Here is a 17,583-nt window from a genome sequence, read left to right as displayed (position 1 = left end):
CCCCTCAACTGGGAGATTCACATACTTATTAGCATATCAAAGACTCTGGGAATTTCCTAGTGAAGAAACTAGTTTGCCTTTTGAAAATCTAGAGTTTTTCAAATTTATTTGATCTTTTGTGTATGTGTGTGCATTTGAAATATGTTGAAATCTTGTGGAACTAATGTTGCTTAGAACATGCTTTGGGAAACTTTAATTGTTCAATATCTTCATTTTATGAAACACTGGGGCCTAGCAAGACTTAACACAAATAATTCAACTTATCATTGCTAGAATTGTGGGCCATCACTCCCAACTCCCAGGCTACTTGTCATTTTAGTTACCTCTGCCAAGCCCATGTGACATGAAAGTATCATGATTATCCCTTTTTGTTTCCTGTAGTGTCTTTTAGTCGGCTAGGGCTGCTGTAACAAAAACCACACACTGCTTGCTTTAAACAGCAAGAGTTTATTGTCTCGTGGTTTTGAAGGTTAGAAGTCTAAAATCAAGATGTGGTAAGGTCACGTTTTCTCACAGAGGTGATGGCAGTCCTCTTACCCAGGTTTGTCTGCTTCATGCTCTCCTTTGATGATTTTCTCTGACTCTGGCTTCTATGTCTCTGGACCCTTAGTCTTGTGTCCAAATTTCCTCTCTTTATTAAGGCCTCCAGTCCCACAGATGAAAACCCACCTTGCTTCAGTTTGGCCACACCTGAGCTAATAATGGCATCTACATTAGGTCCCATTTACAAATGGGTTTTTACCCATAGGAATGTGTATTAAGAACATGTCTTTTGTGGGTATATGATTCAATCTCCAATTCTTGGTGTTCTAGTTTGCTAGCTGCCAGAATGCAATACACCAGAAATGAAATGGCTTTTTTTTTTTTTAACATGGGCAGGCACCAGGAATCGAACCCGGGTCCTCGGGCATGGCAGGCAAGCACTCTTACGAAATGGCTTTTAAAAGGGGAATTTAATAAGTTGCTAGTTTACAATTCTAAGGCCGAGAAAATGTCCCAATTAAAACAAGTCTATAGAAAGATGCAATCTAAGGCATCCAGGGAAAGATACCTTTGTTCAAGAAGGCCGGTGACGTTCAACATTTCTCTCTCAGCTGGAAGGACACATGGGGAACCATGGCAGCATCTGCTGGTTTGCTCATGGCTCTACAGCAGGGACTGTCTCCAAAAGGTCTCCTCTTTTAAAGGATTAAGGGGTGGAGTCACAACTCCCTGGAAGCTATCTGATCAAAAGTTACCACCCACAATTGGGTAGGTCACATCTCCATGGGAACAATCAAAATGCTTCCAGCCAGCAATATTAAATGAGGATTAAAGGATATGGCTTTTCTGGGGTCCACCACAGATTCAAACTAGCATACTTGGTTACTATAAAGTTCCCTTCCACTGATAAAATATCTATCCACACAGGAAGAGGAAGTAGGGGATAAGCATCTCCATCCTAATTACAAAGCTTTTGGCTTGATGCTAAACTGCTTAGAGATAAAAGAGGTTGAAGTCTTTGTCATCTCCATTTTGGTTCTTTGCCTGATTTACCTACCTCCGATGAATCCCTGTGCTTCCTGTAACCTATGTGTGGCCATTTTCAGGGTATTGGGCTCCCCTTTTAGAGCCAAAATGTAATTAATTGTTCATACCTTGTACATTCCATTTGTGAAGCATCTGAACCTTGTGCTTTCTTTATGTTTGCCATGCCTATTATTATATACATTAGTAAGGCAAATTAGACTTGAAAGGGTAAGTTAGGGTTAAGTCAGCAACTGTGCCCCTAAAGCTTTTTATTTTTAGAAAGAAATCAAGGATGTATGTTTTTAAAAAAATAAACCTCTAAAAATCATCTGTGGGATAGAGTGAAAAGAGACAAATACTGAGAATTAGAAAACCTGAATCTGTTCTAGGCTTTATCTCTATTAGCTGTGTGGCTTTGCACAGGATGCTTTACCTCTCTGACCTTGGCTATCTCACCTGTAAAATGAGTGACTGGGACTAAGTGATCTGAGCTCCCTTCCAGCTTTAATTTTCTGTGAATTTCTGATCTGTGAACTTGAATGTTAATGACCTGATTACCATAATCAGGACTTAGCCAGCCGCAGTTGTTCAAACTGATGGCATTTTGAAAGAATAGCCTAGAAAGGGAAGGAAATGCTGAATATCACGGAATTCTTTGACCCTTGCCCAATAACCAGTTCAAATTTTCAACAACCTCCAACTTTCACATTTTGTTATTTAATTTAGAATTGTAAACTTAAAATCACTTTATTGTTCGTGATACAGTATTTTAAGCCCATAATTTTATGAGTCATCATCTACTTAATTGAGGGTGTTCTGGTTTAGAGAGGAAAAATAGGATACTTGAAAGAGTGTTACCGTCCTGGAGAAATCGCATAGCAACAAGAAAGCAGAAGATAAACTGGCCTCACGGAGACTTTGCAGACCTTACCCATAATGTCAAACGCAACAGAGGACAAGAGCTGTTTCCATGGGGAAGATGTTGTAGAAAGATACAACCTCTAGAATGTATACATAGACATAATTCTATTTAGGTTAGTGACAGATTATTTAGCATAGCCATTTTTCCCTTTGGGAAAACCATACTGACGAATTAGTCAAGTAATCTCTCTGGAGAGAAGAGTAAAAACCACTGGCCTTCTGCACCATGTCAGGATTCTATAAATTAGAAAAGCTCATCAAACAAATCCGGCTGAAGGACAGGTTTAGTTATAGCAGTTGGGTGCTCCATTCTGTTCTGTTATTCTACAACATTGGCCAGGAAACTCTTGTGTTTATTCCTTGTGCAGATGTTTCTTATCTTTGAGTTCCTGGGGTGACTATCATCACCACCTTTCTTCCCTGGGAGCATCTTGCAGTGGTTGTTCAAGCTATCTATCATTTGACAGGCCTGTGATTAGAGGAGATGTACTGGAGGGAAAGTGCAATCGCACTGCTTAAAGCAAGCCCCTTTACTCCACATCATGTTCTCCCAGCTTCTGAATGAAAGCAGCTAACTAGGGGAGAGAGGGAAGCTCACATGAATAGACATTTGTTTCCAGATACAATGTGAAACTGGGATTGCTGGCCCATGCTGTTTTACATCAACAGATGCTTTAAGAATGCAATGAAAACATCTCATAAAGTGAAAACCTATCATTTGTAAGACTGCAAAGAAAGCTTTGTTTGCCTACACAGCATTTCCCAATGGAACCCCTGAGGCCATGGGTTTTTCAGGACAAGTTTCAACTCTGCTTAGCGTGCATTTATTGTGCCTTTCTTAGTAAAATGGCCCAAATAAGCAGGGCATACTATTGTGAATCTTGCAAAGACTGCGTGAGTTTAAGCTCTCTGGCTGTCTGGCTTTACACTAGAGCCAATTCACAATTACTTGAGATCAAAAAGACAGAGTGTAGACAAATTAAAATGGAATCCACAAATAATCTCTTCTTGACATTGAAAATGCCACCCTTGCCTTTACTTGTTTAGTACCTTCCAACAGAGCACTATCAGAGCAGCCAGTGCCAGCAATTGTACATTTGAATTTCACGCTTTTTACTTTTCCGTAAGTATTCTAGGATGAAGTTCTAGTCAACAACAACAAATAATCCAAATTTAGAATAGAATGGGCCTTGATGACCAAACACTATATATTCATATAGACTGTGTATTACCTGGGCCATTTTTTAAAAGAGGAAAAATTTCCAAAGATCTGGTAATAGTTACATTAAAACTGCCCCATAACTAACAGCATTAGGTTTTAGAGTACATAAATTTGGGCTTTTAAATATAACTGCTTTCAGCCATTTTGTGATTAGTATTTCATTTTTATTCAGGATGTCACTATTGTTCTACCTTTTATTAACCTTACACCTGAACTTTACCTGCCTCTGCAGTGCTCCAGCCCCATCCCACAGGTATGGTGAGGATGGGTTAGATATTTGCAAGTTACTCTCGTGACTTGGAGATGGAAATAATCCACATGTCAGGCTACAAGAATGTTCTCATTTCCTCCATTTTCTGTGCTCTAGATGGCTTCTAGTCCAGCAGTTTTACGTTGATTGGCTCCATGTGCATGAATTTTGTTATTTCCAGGAACCTATTGCAGCTTTTTATTAGTACTAGAATTCACCTCTTTGCCCTGCAGCAGAACATTTCCTTACACATTCAAAGCTTAAACAAAATTGCTTGGGTGGAAATCTACAGTGACAAACACTATTAAATGAAAGCAATGTTTTTGTTGTGGTGCTGAACTGGGCAAAAGGAGCTGAATTCTAGATGAATATGGAAATAACATGCTTTTTACAACCATACTCTGGGACATCAGAAGAGTAGGATATAGAATCAAATGAATGATAAAAAAATAACATTTTGGAGACTTGAAAATAACTTAAGCAAAAAAAAAAGTGAAAAAAAAGAAAATGAAATAAAACAAAACACCCAATTCCTTGAGTTTTACACCAGAAAGATTCATGAGATCCAAACTGTTTAATGTTCTGCATTATTTTTCAAAACATTAAATCATCATTATAAATATGATGACAAGTTCAGCAACTTCAGGCCTTGAGACAGTAACTGGAAGTCAGGTGTATAATCTGGTATGGATCAGAAAGTTACGCTGTGGGTGTAAAATGCAGAGCAAGAGACAAGCCTGGTTGAGCCCAGCTCTTCACACCCACAGTGCTGAGACCCTACTGCAGTATTCCTGCCACCAAACCACTGCTGATTTCTGGTGGGCACACAGAATAGCATGACACTGGAAGGAACCTTGTCTCTAGAATATACAGGGGCAGCTTTATACTTAATGGCATTAGAAGACAGTGCCTTATTAGACTAGAACAAAGGATTTCCAGAGATAAGACCTCTTTTGAAGAAAGAATTTGTGGTGTTTACACTCTTCTAAGGCCCAACAAGAGAGAAATGGGCAAAAAGTATTCACATTAACTCTTAAAAGCAAAACTTTTTAGAATTGTGATCATAAACGTTTTGGAAGCCAGATAATGAATGTTTTAGTTTCCTAGGTTGCTTAAGCAAATACCATGCAATGGGTTGGCTTAAACAATGGGAATTTATTAGCTCATGGTTTTGAGGCTAGAAAAGAAGCCCAATTGAAAACACCATCAAAGTGATGCTTTCTTCCTGAAGACTAAGTATCCTGGGCCTGGCTGCCAGTGATTCTTGGTCCTGGGCTCCTCTGTCACATGCCAGTGCACAAGGCAGCCTCTCCTTTCTCTTCCTGCTTCTGTTGGCCTTCAGCTTCTCGCTTCCTGTGGCGCTCTCACTCATTCTGAATTTCATTCTGCTTATTAAGGACTAAGCAGTAATCCTTATTACTCCAGTAATAGGATTAAGACTCATTCAGACTGGGGTGGCCACACCTTAATTGAATGACCTCATCCAAAGGTCTTACTCACAATGGGTTCACATCCACAGGAATGGATTAAGTCTAAGGACATGTTTTTTCTGGGGTACGTACAGCTCCAAACCATCACAGTGGAGAAAGTTAAAAATTAAAAAATATATATCGTATTAGATTGTATTCAGTAATTGGGAGCTTGTAGAACTACTAGAAGTCTAATCTGGCTACTTACATATATTAAAAAGCAAAAACAAACAAATACACACTACATCCTCAATTCCAAGGGTGCTATTTAAGGTTATTTTTCTATTATCCTTATATTCCCTTGAGAATCTAATTGAACAATACTAAGCAAAACTCAGTCAATGGAATGACCCATTTAACATTTTCTATCATGGTGTTTGGTTGAGAGGAATAGCTGGGTTTTTTTTTTTTTCTTTTCCTTTTTCAATTATACTTATCTCTTGAATTCAAACATCTTTCAATATTAAAATGAAATTATAAGAATACATATTGCAGTTTAAATCAGCACTAGTCACCCTTGGAAAGCACTGGTGTGTATAGGGGAATGGATGGCTCATTTCATTGTTTTCATCATGGTAGGAATTATTCAAAGTTGGAGGCCACGAAGAATTGATAGGCACTCCTCAACCCTGCTGTCTCCCCACCATCCTTCTCATAAAATGACTTAAGAAAAAGTATCATGAAGTCTTATCATACATGCATATGTAGACTATCAGAAGTTTAGGATTTGTTGAATGCAAAATGAAAACTTTTTATCCCTTTCCTAATGTGTAGTTTATTGAAAGAAATGAATTCTCATTTTAATAGTTTCCTTTCTTACATTTGTATTTATTCATTCCTATGTATTCTTGGCCTCTTGCGTGTAATATCTTCCTCTCTCTCATTGTAAAGAAACTGGGAATGGCATAGATATCCTGGGATTGAGGGACTCTGGTATTCCATATAGAACTGCCAGGAATCACCTGGAAACTTTCAGGTATTTGCTCCTAAACTACAGGTCATGCAGTAAGATTTTGGAGCCTGTGCATAGCAGTCTGGGGTACAGCTATGTGACCTGCTTCCTGGGGTCACAGCTGGGCAGGCTTAGGAACATTCTGAAGAACGTAGACACCTCAGACAATAAAATGCCTCCCTTCTCCTATCACCCAACTTCAGTTTAGGGCTCAGGTATTCTCCTTTCCTGAGGATGAATTTAAGTCATAGTCAGGTGGTAACTTGACCATGTCTTTAAAATTCAAAGGGTAAAGATGAAAGGAGGTCCTTGTGTCAGAACTCAGAGTCCCTAGGGCAAACAGATCCACAGTAGTAACAATTAAACATGGACCTGAAGTTCATATTGGACAATCTGTTATCCCCTCCCCTTATCAAAAAATGTGTAGCCCAATTAACATTTACCATGAGAGCAGTGCCACTCAGAATTCTTAGCTGTTGGCAGCGTGTCACCACTCTGGCAACTGCATGGTGCCTGAAGTCCCTTGACATCCACGTGGGCATGACTTGTAGTCACCCCACACTCCTGCTGCCACTTGCACTTGCCCATAAAACCAGAGAATAGAAAGAGTGACAGACTGATGCCATGTTTTTCTTCATTTGCAGTATCACTTTTCACTGCCCTGTGCAAATGAATTTGGGGTATTAACAGGGTAGAGTGATCTAGAAGAGAGAAAGAGGAACAGGGGCAGGGAAGCAAAGTTAAATTGCTCCCCAAGCACAGCCACTCAAGGCAAAGATGCCTTTATTAACATTTTTCTTTCCTCTTTCCCTAAAGACTACTTCCAGTTACTCAGTTTCCTTTGAATTAATTGCCCAAGGGCACAGGTGTTTGTTGTTTCTGACCTGGATCTGAGAGCAGTTGGCCAGAGGGTGTCTCAGCTCTCAAGCCTCTCAAGGTTTGGCCAGGAACCTTCGGTTATTGCACATTGATTCCAGGAAGGCACAGGCTCCTCAAGAAGGAATGGGTGCTATGAACTGTGGCCCAGAAAATGCTGGGGTAAGTGTGAGGTAGTAGGACTAGGCAGATTTAGAGAATCTCTGCGAATTCAGGCCACTAGGGACTAGGACTGTAATCCACATCCTCATTTACAGGATGAAGACTGAAGAAAAAATAATTTCCTGGAACTTCCCTCCTGTTCATTGACCTTTGAAACAGCCACAGTCTCAAAAGGGACATCCTCAGCTAGGAGCTTTTAGGTTTTCAGATTTGAACCAGTCACTCACTGTCTCTTTTGCAGGAGAAATACTGAAGGGATGGGATTGCAGCAGCTGCCATGCCTTTTATGTTGCTTTAACCCAGGCTGGAGGACTTTCTAGGCTAAAGGGAAACAGGCCCTTTATACTTACTAGGAAACTCATCTAGGTTACATAGAAGGCATTTAGCTAGGCACGGTAACCCAGGGCCAGTTTCTATTTTTTTTAAATCTTACTTTGCTGTTCTCACTATAGGTGATCTTTAAAGAACAAAAGTAAATCCAGTCTACCCTAGATGAACAGTGTGAGTTAATACTCCTTCCAGAATACATATCAGTTGATTTGGAGGGAATTCAAAACTTAGTTTTTGATCAACTTTGTTTAACAAATTTAAATGAAGCAAATACTCCTCTCATTTACCTCTAAACGTTGATCTGGTTTTAGTTAATGTGGAAAAGTAGCAACAAATTCATTCTCCAAAATGATGCATTTTCCATGTGTTGGTTCTTCAGACTGAAGTTCAGAAATGTGTTTTCTTAAGCTTCCTTTGCTAAAAATAACAGCAAGAAAATTGACCTTTTGCTTTAAAATGAGCTTGAAGAATTTTCTCCATCAAAGGTCAGGACTGGGTTCTCATAACTGTCTGTCTATACTATCTTCCCAGTGACTATATGAAAAACATTATTTTATAAATCAAGAGCTTATACTCAAACTGGACACATTGAATTGTAATTTGTTTTAATATCCAAAAACTAAAAATAATTTTGCAGTGGGCAAAACCCCAGATGTGTTTTGTCAGACTCTTTTTCACTCAATGTCTAATGCGTTATGTATTTAAGGAAAATTTTGTCCATATGTTTCTCATTTATTTACACTTAACGCATCAGTATGTTTAGTATGAGTTATTTGATGTTCAGGAAGCCTTTTTAACCATTTAATGTGCTTGTTTTATGTGCCCATGAAATAGGAAATCGATTTCTGCCAAGAAAGCAAACTGTGCAAAGCTTATAACCATTATTGTCAACAAATATTTACCCCCAAAATTTCAAGTTTGATTTAATAATCTGAACAATAAACTGAATATGTTTTCACCTAACTGACACATCCATTCTCAACAGTCTCGTGTGCTCAGGAGCCTTGTATAAAAAGTTAACTATAGCATCGTATAGAGAGAGCTGTTGGCATCAGAGTCTATAAGGATATATGTCAAATTTTGAGCCCAAGGAAAGTCCATACAACTGTTTCCTGAAATCACTGGTGAACTTACCCTAACAGTTCTATGCATCTTTTCAAACATGATCATTGGTTAGAAAGAAATGTCATCTCTTTGGGCATCTAATCAGTGCATTTTATATCTGAAATTCCACTAAGAGAACTATTTCCCCAAATGGTGCCACCTTACTTGTGCCCTTTTAGCCTTCAGTGTTACAGAACATGGGCAACCTGTTGCAACTGTTTATGCCATTAGATCACTATAATGGAGGTTTACCCATTCATTCAGCATATTTATTGGGTGCTCACTCTAATCCCCAGGCACCTTGAAGAGGCCCAAGAGCAGACAAATGGATAACATATACTTTCTGTTATTTTCAGACTGGTGGGGGAACTGGACAGTGTAGTAGATATTTTTGAAGTCCTGCCTACTATGGCCTTGACCTACCTGAGTTCACCAGCAGGTTGGCCACATGCAAGTTTAACTTGAAAGTGGAGTAGAGTTAATGTCCCCAAGGAACTACCCTCCATTAATAGGCATGGGGGTGCTTCAGCTTCCATGCCATTTGGCGTGATGACCATGAGGTATGTCCCATCCAGTTTCTCAGAGGGACGTCTTGAGACCGAGTTGGTCATAGCAGCCATCTACTCATTAGTGCACCGTCTTATTGGATTTGTTTCCCTTCCTTTTCTCCCTTTTCCTCCATTGTGCTTCCTGGAATTGCCCCCCAAATAAAGCACCTGCACCTTGTCTCATCTTTTCCTTTCGAGAGAAACCTAAGCTTAAGTATGCAGAGAACCAGTAGTTGCGATATAGTAATATGTGCTGTAATGAAAGTATGCATAGTGTGGATGGGAGGAGTAGTAGCGAAAAACAGAGCCGTTCCTTCATCTGGTAGGGATATGTGGGGAATTTACTTGTTCAATGTCAATACCCCTCTCTACAGTGTAAACTCTACAAAGTCAGGGGTTCTGTCTGTTCACTCCTGTATCTCTGTGTCAGGCATATGGTAAGAGTTTAATAGCATATTTTTGATTGAGTCTTTCTTGATAGAGAGGAAACTGAGGCACAGAGAAGTGAAATCATTTGCAAAGTCAATCAGTAATGGTAGAGTCAATACTAAATCCCAGGCATTTAATGGGACTTGATGGAACTTTTGAAAGGCCTTTAAAAGTCCAGAGCTTTTCCCACAAACCACTCTCAAAGAATAAGGAGGCACTAGAAGGTTGTGTGGATTAGGGTAGAGTGGTAGACACTAAGGCTGAATTCTGAGCAAGCATGGTATATCTGGGGAAATAAGCAACACTTATATGTGAGTGAATTGAACTGGGCAAGTCAAGAGATGGAGAAAAAGATGAAGTGCTAGGAATAGATAATGCAGGAGATGTTGTAGGCCATACTAAGGCCTTTGGGCTCTAACTGGCTTGTGGCAGTGTGCATATGGGGGCATCATGGAAGGATTCTGATTGGGAGATATTTTATCATAGAAAGAAAAGTGGCTGCAGTGCAGAGGGTAGGTGGGGGTAGATTAGTGATAGGGAAAGAAAGCAGAGTATGTTGATTTGAAGTTGTATGTACCCCAGAAAAGCATGTTCTTAAATTTAATCTGTTCCTACTTAAAGGCATTGTAAGTAGGACCTTTTAATGAGGTTACTTCAGTGAAGATATGTCCCACTCAATCAAAATGGATCTTAATCCCATTACTGGGTTCCTTATAAGTAGGATGAAATTCAGATAGAGAGAAAAGCCACAGAAGCAAGAAGCTGAAGTCAATAAAACTCTGAAGAGAAGGGAAAGACTAGCAGACACTGCCATGTGCATTGCCGTGTGATAGAGGAGCTGGAGTCTCTGGTAACTAGCTGCAGAACACCAGTCTTTGGAAAGGAAGTGCTGCTTTCATGATGCTTTGCTTCAGACATTTTTCCAACCTCAAAACTATGAGCAAATAAGTTTCCCTTGTTAAAGTGAACCATTTCATGGTATTTGCTTAAGCAGTCTAGGAAATTAAAAAGAAAGACAGGGGAATTCCAAATATATCTAGGAAAGAGAATGAATAGGATTGAAGATGAGAGGTTCAGTTTGAGGCAGAAGGAAGAGTCAAGGTCTCTGCTCCTAGCTTGGGCAACTGAGTGGTGCTAGTTCTTGAGGTAGAGCAAGTAGGAAGATCAGTATTAAGAGAGCTGATAGACACTGAGGTACTATGGAGCACCCAGGTGATGAGGTCTGGGTTCTAGAAAGAAAGATCTTGGTTAGAAATGAAGATTTGGAAAGTCATCAGCACATGGGAGATCATTTGAAACCATGGGAGTTAATGGGGAAAAATTAGAGAAACATTTAAATAGTGTTTACTATATGCCAGTAACTATTCTGAGTACTTATACATGTTAACTCTTCTTAAAATCTATACAAGGTAGTTACTTGATGGGAATTGAATCATGTCCCCCTACAAAAGGCATGTTTTGGTCCCAATACCGCATCTTATCTAGGTGAACCCATTGGTAAAGGACTTTTGAAATTATTAGTTAAGATTTGCACAACTGCAAATGAGAGTGGGCCTTAATCCAATATAGCTAAAGTTTTTATAAGCAAAAGAAATTGGGTGTGGATAGTGGAAGCCACAGAGAAGCAAGAAACTGGACATCAACAAAAACCAGTAGAGACAGGGGAGGTAAAACCATGTGACAGAAAAGCAAGTAATCCCAAGGGTTGGAGGCAGCCAACGCCAGAATGCCACAGTCTTCAGGAAAAAAAGCATTGCCTTTATCATGCCTCAATTTTGGGTTTCTCTTAGCCTCAAAACCATGTTTAAGCCAACAAATTGTATGGTATTTGTTTTGACAGCTAAAATAGTCATATGATTATTTTATTTTGAAGATGAGAAAACTGAGGTATAGAGAGCTTAAATTTTTCAAAGTAGTGAGTGGTGAAGCCAGGATATCCCAGGTTGAATGAACAGAGAAAGAAAAGACAAGTGTCATAACTATGGGAATAGAATAAGAATTTAATATAAATTAAGAGCAGTAAGGAGTGTTGAGAGGTAAGAAAACCATAAGGAAAAAAGTAGTATCTTAGTAGGTCAGAGAGGAGAGGGTATTACTTGGGTCACATGCCATGGAGAGATGAAGTAACACAAAGATGAAAAGGTTTTCATTGACTTTTACAATAAAGAAATTATTGGTGACAGCCATTTTAATAGAATGAGGTTGGTGATTGAACTTACATACTCTTTATGGATCAGAAGAAATATCTGGGGGCAAAGCTATGGAAACCCAACAGCTTAATCAAACTACAGAATCCGATTCTTGAAGAGAATGAATTTGATTACAGGCTTCTGCTGCAAATATTGTGTGAGGAAATTAAATTGAACCAACTTTTCTGGAGGCTACAGCTACCTATTCTAGTATCAGAATGTAGAAGACTTGGGCAGCAGTGGTGCTAAAAATAGAGGAAAAAGGAAGAAAGAGAAAACAAGTGAAAAGCATAGTAGAAACATGAAATATGAAGAATTTTGAATTATTATTTCAGAGACTCAAATGCTTTGCTTTTGAAATTGTGCGTATATGAAGAAATAAATGTGTATCATCAAATTCTGAATCTTAAAATACCAAAAACAAAAAGATTTGTGTTAAATCCCTTGGTGATAGATATTGGCAGCATGTAAAAAAACATGTGGGAGAAAGTTCTCAAGCTTGGAGTACAAGTGGAATGACTTTTGCACATGTAGGAAAAAGCATGTCCAAAGACAGTGGTGAAGGCCAAAAAGAATGTGGGAGTGAGAAATCAGAGTGGGCGGGCCTAATAAGGTGGAGACAATTCTTTCCTCAGTCATGTTTCAAGGTGAATCAAGAGCATTTGGACATAAGCCGCTCTGGTTGACTTTCTCCATAAGGGACTTTCGCTAGTACCTGTAGTGAATTCATTAGTTGTCAATGATAATTGAGTCAATTGGGAGTGTTTGCCTGGATGGGACTCTACTTTCGTTTTGACTTGCCAGGTTTTGAAAACTGATGCTTTAAATTGGTTAGCTGAAATTGGTTTATGAATTGCTAGAAATCTCTAGACAGATTTCAAAACATCATAGACAATCCTGTATTTTGCAGTGGGCTTTGAGTTATTCAATGAAATCCAATTGAACATCTTTTTTGCATTAATTTGGTGATATTTCTCACTGACGTCAAGGTGATGAAAAATAACACTAAACCTCACTTGGCTCACTGTGGAGAACTTGGAAACCCACCAGAGCATACGGCAGGCAATTTCTGGAAGGCAGGCAGGGGGACCCAACATACCTCAGAAACTACCTCAGAGATGAGCTTTAGAGAAGAAGTAGTCTATAATCATGGGAATAAAGCTCACACACATTTAACTGCTGCCAGCAGTTTCCAAAAAGCTATAAGAACTTTGAAAACATACCAGTGGCAGAAGTAAGGGGCAGGAGGTACACTTTAAAGGAGAAAATACAGATTTTATTTATTGAGCAAACACTGCTATAGGGTTTACTGTGTTCCAGATACTTTTCTAATGACTCTGTTAACATTAATTCACTTAAAAGTCTTGACGCCTCTTCTGATGTGGGTACTGTTCTCATTTTCCAGCCCGGGATGGTGTGGTACAGAGAGGTTAAGGAATTTGCTTATGGTCATACACTCTGCTACTGAGCTGAGATTTAAACCTAGGGAGTTTGGCTCCTGAGTCCATGTATTTAACCTCCATGCATGCTCCGGCTCATAAAGGAAAACAAAGGAAACAGTATTTCCTTTCAAGAGTCCAAACCTTTTATGTTTAATAATTCTCAGACTGACTTTCCCACATGGTAGCTCCTCCTTGATTCTAGTTTTCCTACTTTGTGCCTCATAAAGTCATTCTCTGGTATTTTGTAGATAGCCTCTTACCATATCATGCCAACAGTGTTAGAGGAAGCAGAGAAATAACACTGGAATTGTTTTACATAATAATGTGTTGGTTTTCCTTTATGTGCAGTTGAGGTCTTAACTTGCGGACCTGTTGAAAGTCTATAAATAGGAATAATTTCCACTGCAGAAACTGTGATCACACACATTCGTGGACAATCTATGGACTGCATAGTTCTAGCAGGTTGTCTTCAGATGATCAATAGCTTCAAGAAATGGCAAGAAGCAGAAAGTGAGAAGAAAACGTGTAACAGCCACTGCACAGGGTATTTTTTTTTCTCAAGACATCCTCTTTTGAAAGCAAATTCATTATATTTGTAAGAATTATGTTAGTTGTTCGGAAAAAGATTTATGTTTCTCACATAAAGGTTCTTCATTTCTTGGCTTTTGTTTTGCACAACTGTCTGCCCATACAAATTGGCATGTTGCTTGGAAATGAAGTCCTCACTGTGTTGTGAAGTCTTTCTTATCAGTTCTCTTCAGCCAACAGTAGCTCTTCTTGGAAGTCACAAAGCTCCTTAAAGATGGGGGCTTGCACTTTTCATAATAGGCGTCTTATCTAATGGCCAGAAGAATAGGCCATTGTATTGAAAATGTTCTATCTTCAGTCCAGGCTTCTCTCCCCAGACTCTAGTACCCAACTCTTTTCACAGTATGTCCACTTGGACTTCTAATGGACATCTCAGAATTAACATATCCAAAACTGAACTCCTGATGGTCCTCCCAGGTGCAGTCTTTCCACTATTAATTGAAGACAACTGCATCTTGGAGGCCATTCAAAAGCCTCTATCCTTAACTCTGAAAGGATCTACTATAGGGTCTTTAAGAGAGTAGTGAAATTTTTCACCTTATATCTTAACTGGATAACTTTGGCCATGTTAGAGGGGCCAAAAATCTTTTTCCGAACAACTAACATAATTCTTACAAATATAATGAATTTGCTTTCAAAAGAGGATGTCTTGAGAAAAAAAAATACCCTGTGCAGTGGCTGTTACACGTTTTCTTCTCACTTTCTGCTTCTTGCCATTTCTTGAAGCTATTGATCATCTGAAGACAACCTGCTAGAACTATGCAGTCCAAAGTGCAGAAGTCTAAAACCTCAGAGGCATCATGATGTCTCCTTTTTCCTCATACCCCACATCCAATCCAACAGTGACTCCTGTTGGCTCTACCTTCAGAATATATCAGGAAATCCAACCATTCCTTACTATCTCACGGTACCACTGTTTAGATTTACCATCTTCTGCTACTTTTGTTGCTGCCATCATCTGCTAATAGTCTCTGCACTAATTCGCTTGCCCCTCTAACATGGCCAAAGTTATCCAGTTAAGATATAAGGTGAAAAATTTCACTACTCTCTTAAAGACCCTATAGTAGATCCTTTCAGAGTTAAGGATAGAGGCTTTTGAATGGCCTCCAAGATTCAACGTAATCTGGCCCCTATTACCTCCTCTCCTGCTACTTTCACCTTTGCTTCTCTGCTTGGGTCACTCTGGCTCATGGCTGTTTCTCATACATCAGGCACACCCTTACATGCACCCTTTGCTTCGCCTTTGCACTGCCTGGAAGGCTCCTCGCTCATATATCCCCATGGTAGATTCTCTCAGCATCCTTCAAATCTTACCTGAAATGTCATTCTCAGGATGAGGCTCCCACTGGCTGTCTTGTTTAAAATAGGACTCCCTGTATTCACAGCTCCCCTCCTGGTTTTCTGTTTTCATGAGCACTTGGCAGCTAACATATAGAATTTACTTAAGTGTGCATTTATCATTCAGTCTCTGTCTCCTTGAGCTAGAATGCATATTCTGTCTTTATTTCCTTTGTCCACTGAAACACCCGACATATCTAGAATAGTGTCTGACAGATAGACACAAAAAATATTTGCTAAGTAAACAAAATAATTTATTTAAAAGTTAAATGTTATGTTGGCCTCTCTAATGAAACCATTCTTGGCTGTGTCGCTTCTCTATTTCCCATAGTTGGCCACATGAGTGCTACAAATCTGTACTAATATAAGTTCTTTTTTAATGCTGAATTATTTAAATTCAGATTCTTTCAGATTTAAATTCACATTCTTTCATTTCCATTTAATACACCTTTTTATAACATTTCCTTAAAAATAGCATTCACCATTACAGTGAAATCCATCCTGAACATATAGTTATTGAAAACACAAAAATAAACTTGTAAAGAAATACCTTGCAGGTAAGGCTAGATTTGCCATCACTGTGAATTTCTTAAATTGTCTGTCTATTCTGAGACTCTAAAAGGATCACATGATTCTTATTAAAAATTAAGAAGCAGTATTGCTTCTCTTCAGAAATGGAGAAGGTGGGCAACAGTTCTGGTTTACACAGTGCTCCTTATTAAAGAATATATTTGCTACAAAAGGAGTCCAGCCTTGCTTAAGGAGATGTGAACTGGACCTAGTGTGAAATCTCCTTCTATTTTGATTTAAGATGCTCAGCAATAAACAGTCCTTGGAGCTACCAGTATCCAAGGACACAAGTCGAGTGTTTTCCACCTTGTTTGAATGTTCAGTTTAGGCAACACATGACAGCTGGACTCAATCCTGTCATAGGGAACATCCCTAAATGAAAGTGCCTGGTCATTACTCATGATCCGATTGGTATGCTTGGAGAAGTGGGCCAACCAGTTTTCCATCTGAGATCGCCTTTAATGGGGCAGAGGGAAAAAAGTTTGGAGCCAAGAGGCAGAAACAAAGATAAACATAGAAACGGTGTGGCCAAGTGTTAAAATCACAAAATGCAGATGGGACAGTTTTATCCTTCTACAAGCTCAGCAGTTAGGATTAGGTGGGACTTAGAAAGCTGTGGTGTCATCTGCACTGTCAATTTGATATAGACTGGAGGCAATTGCTTATAAACCCCTCTAAATTAATGTGCCTTTATTCAAAATTGTAGTTGATTTAAAATTGCCACAATTTGCAAAGGGTCTAGAATCTCTGTATTTCTTAACTGAGAGCAAATAATGAAAAGCGCGCCATTTCACATTATTACTCCTTTGAGTTTTGTATTAATATGTTAATGTAGTAAACATGTTTGTTATTTGTGTGGGGCATTCTGGAGGGGCTGAGAGTTGGGCTTGGGTGCCAGACTGCCTGGGTTCACATTGTGGGCCCGCCACATCCTAACTGCGTGACTTGGAACAAGTTATATAACCTATGACTTTTTCATCTGTACAATGGGAACAATAACTGTACCTGCTTCATTAATTTGTGAAGATGGCATGAAGTGATATAGAAAAGGGGACAGAATGCTAGTAGTAAATATTATATAAGCAGTTTCTAGTCTTTCAGTGATCAGTTATTGCCATTTCTTATTTGAATATGGGCTAGATATTATTATTTTTACATTATTATTTTTTATATAAATGGTTCTTGCCTTTTTGTCTTTAACATAATTGTTTTCTTTCTTTGGCATAATATATTGCAAATAAGGTACAGTACTGCTTCCTCTTATTTTGAATCATTCTTCCATTTCAGGAGGAGTCTGGGGTGAGCTATTGAATTGGGAGGTTGTGCAGGGATAAAGTTGTCAGGGTAGAGCTCGGTGTGTGTGAACGTATAGAGGCCTTGGTTTCACTCTACCTCTCTTCCGACACTCTGCTCAGTGAATGACAGAGAAAGGCAGAAAATGATTGATAAGACATCCTAATTCATCTTACACTTTGGGAGTTAAAAAGTTCTTTTAATCTTCTAAACCGATGCAAATGTACTAAGAAACGATGATCATGCATCTATGTGATGATGTTAAGAATTACTAATTGCATATGTAGAATGGTATGATTTCTTAAAAAAAAGGACAGCAAAAAAAAAAAAGTTCTTTTAAGTCTCATGTGCTCTTGGAACAGAACAATTTTCCCTGGATTCATTTCTGTGT

The 17,583-nt window shown here is 38.9% G+C and overlaps 1 protein-coding gene and 1 pseudogene across 1 annotated transcript in view; one reads left to right on the top strand and one right to left on the bottom strand.

Moving 5' to 3' along the window:
* The window catches only part of LOC143675088 (histone chaperone ASF1 pseudogene), a 28,233-nt pseudogene extending 18,818 nt beyond the window's left edge, over positions 1 to 9,415 (bottom strand).
* The window catches only part of ADAMTSL1 (ADAMTS like 1), a 998,876-nt gene that overhangs the window by 197,960 nt on the left and 783,333 nt on the right, over positions 1 to 17,583 (top strand). The gene's annotated exons all lie outside the window — the stretch shown is intronic.

This window comes from Tamandua tetradactyla, chromosome 2 (assembly GCF_023851605.1).
Source record: "Tamandua tetradactyla isolate mTamTet1 chromosome 2, mTamTet1.pri, whole genome shotgun sequence".
NCBI lineage: Eukaryota > Metazoa > Chordata > Mammalia > Pilosa > Myrmecophagidae > Tamandua > Tamandua tetradactyla.
The sequence above is the reverse complement of the archived record's forward strand: the minus strand, read 5'-3'. Positions and strand labels throughout refer to the sequence as shown.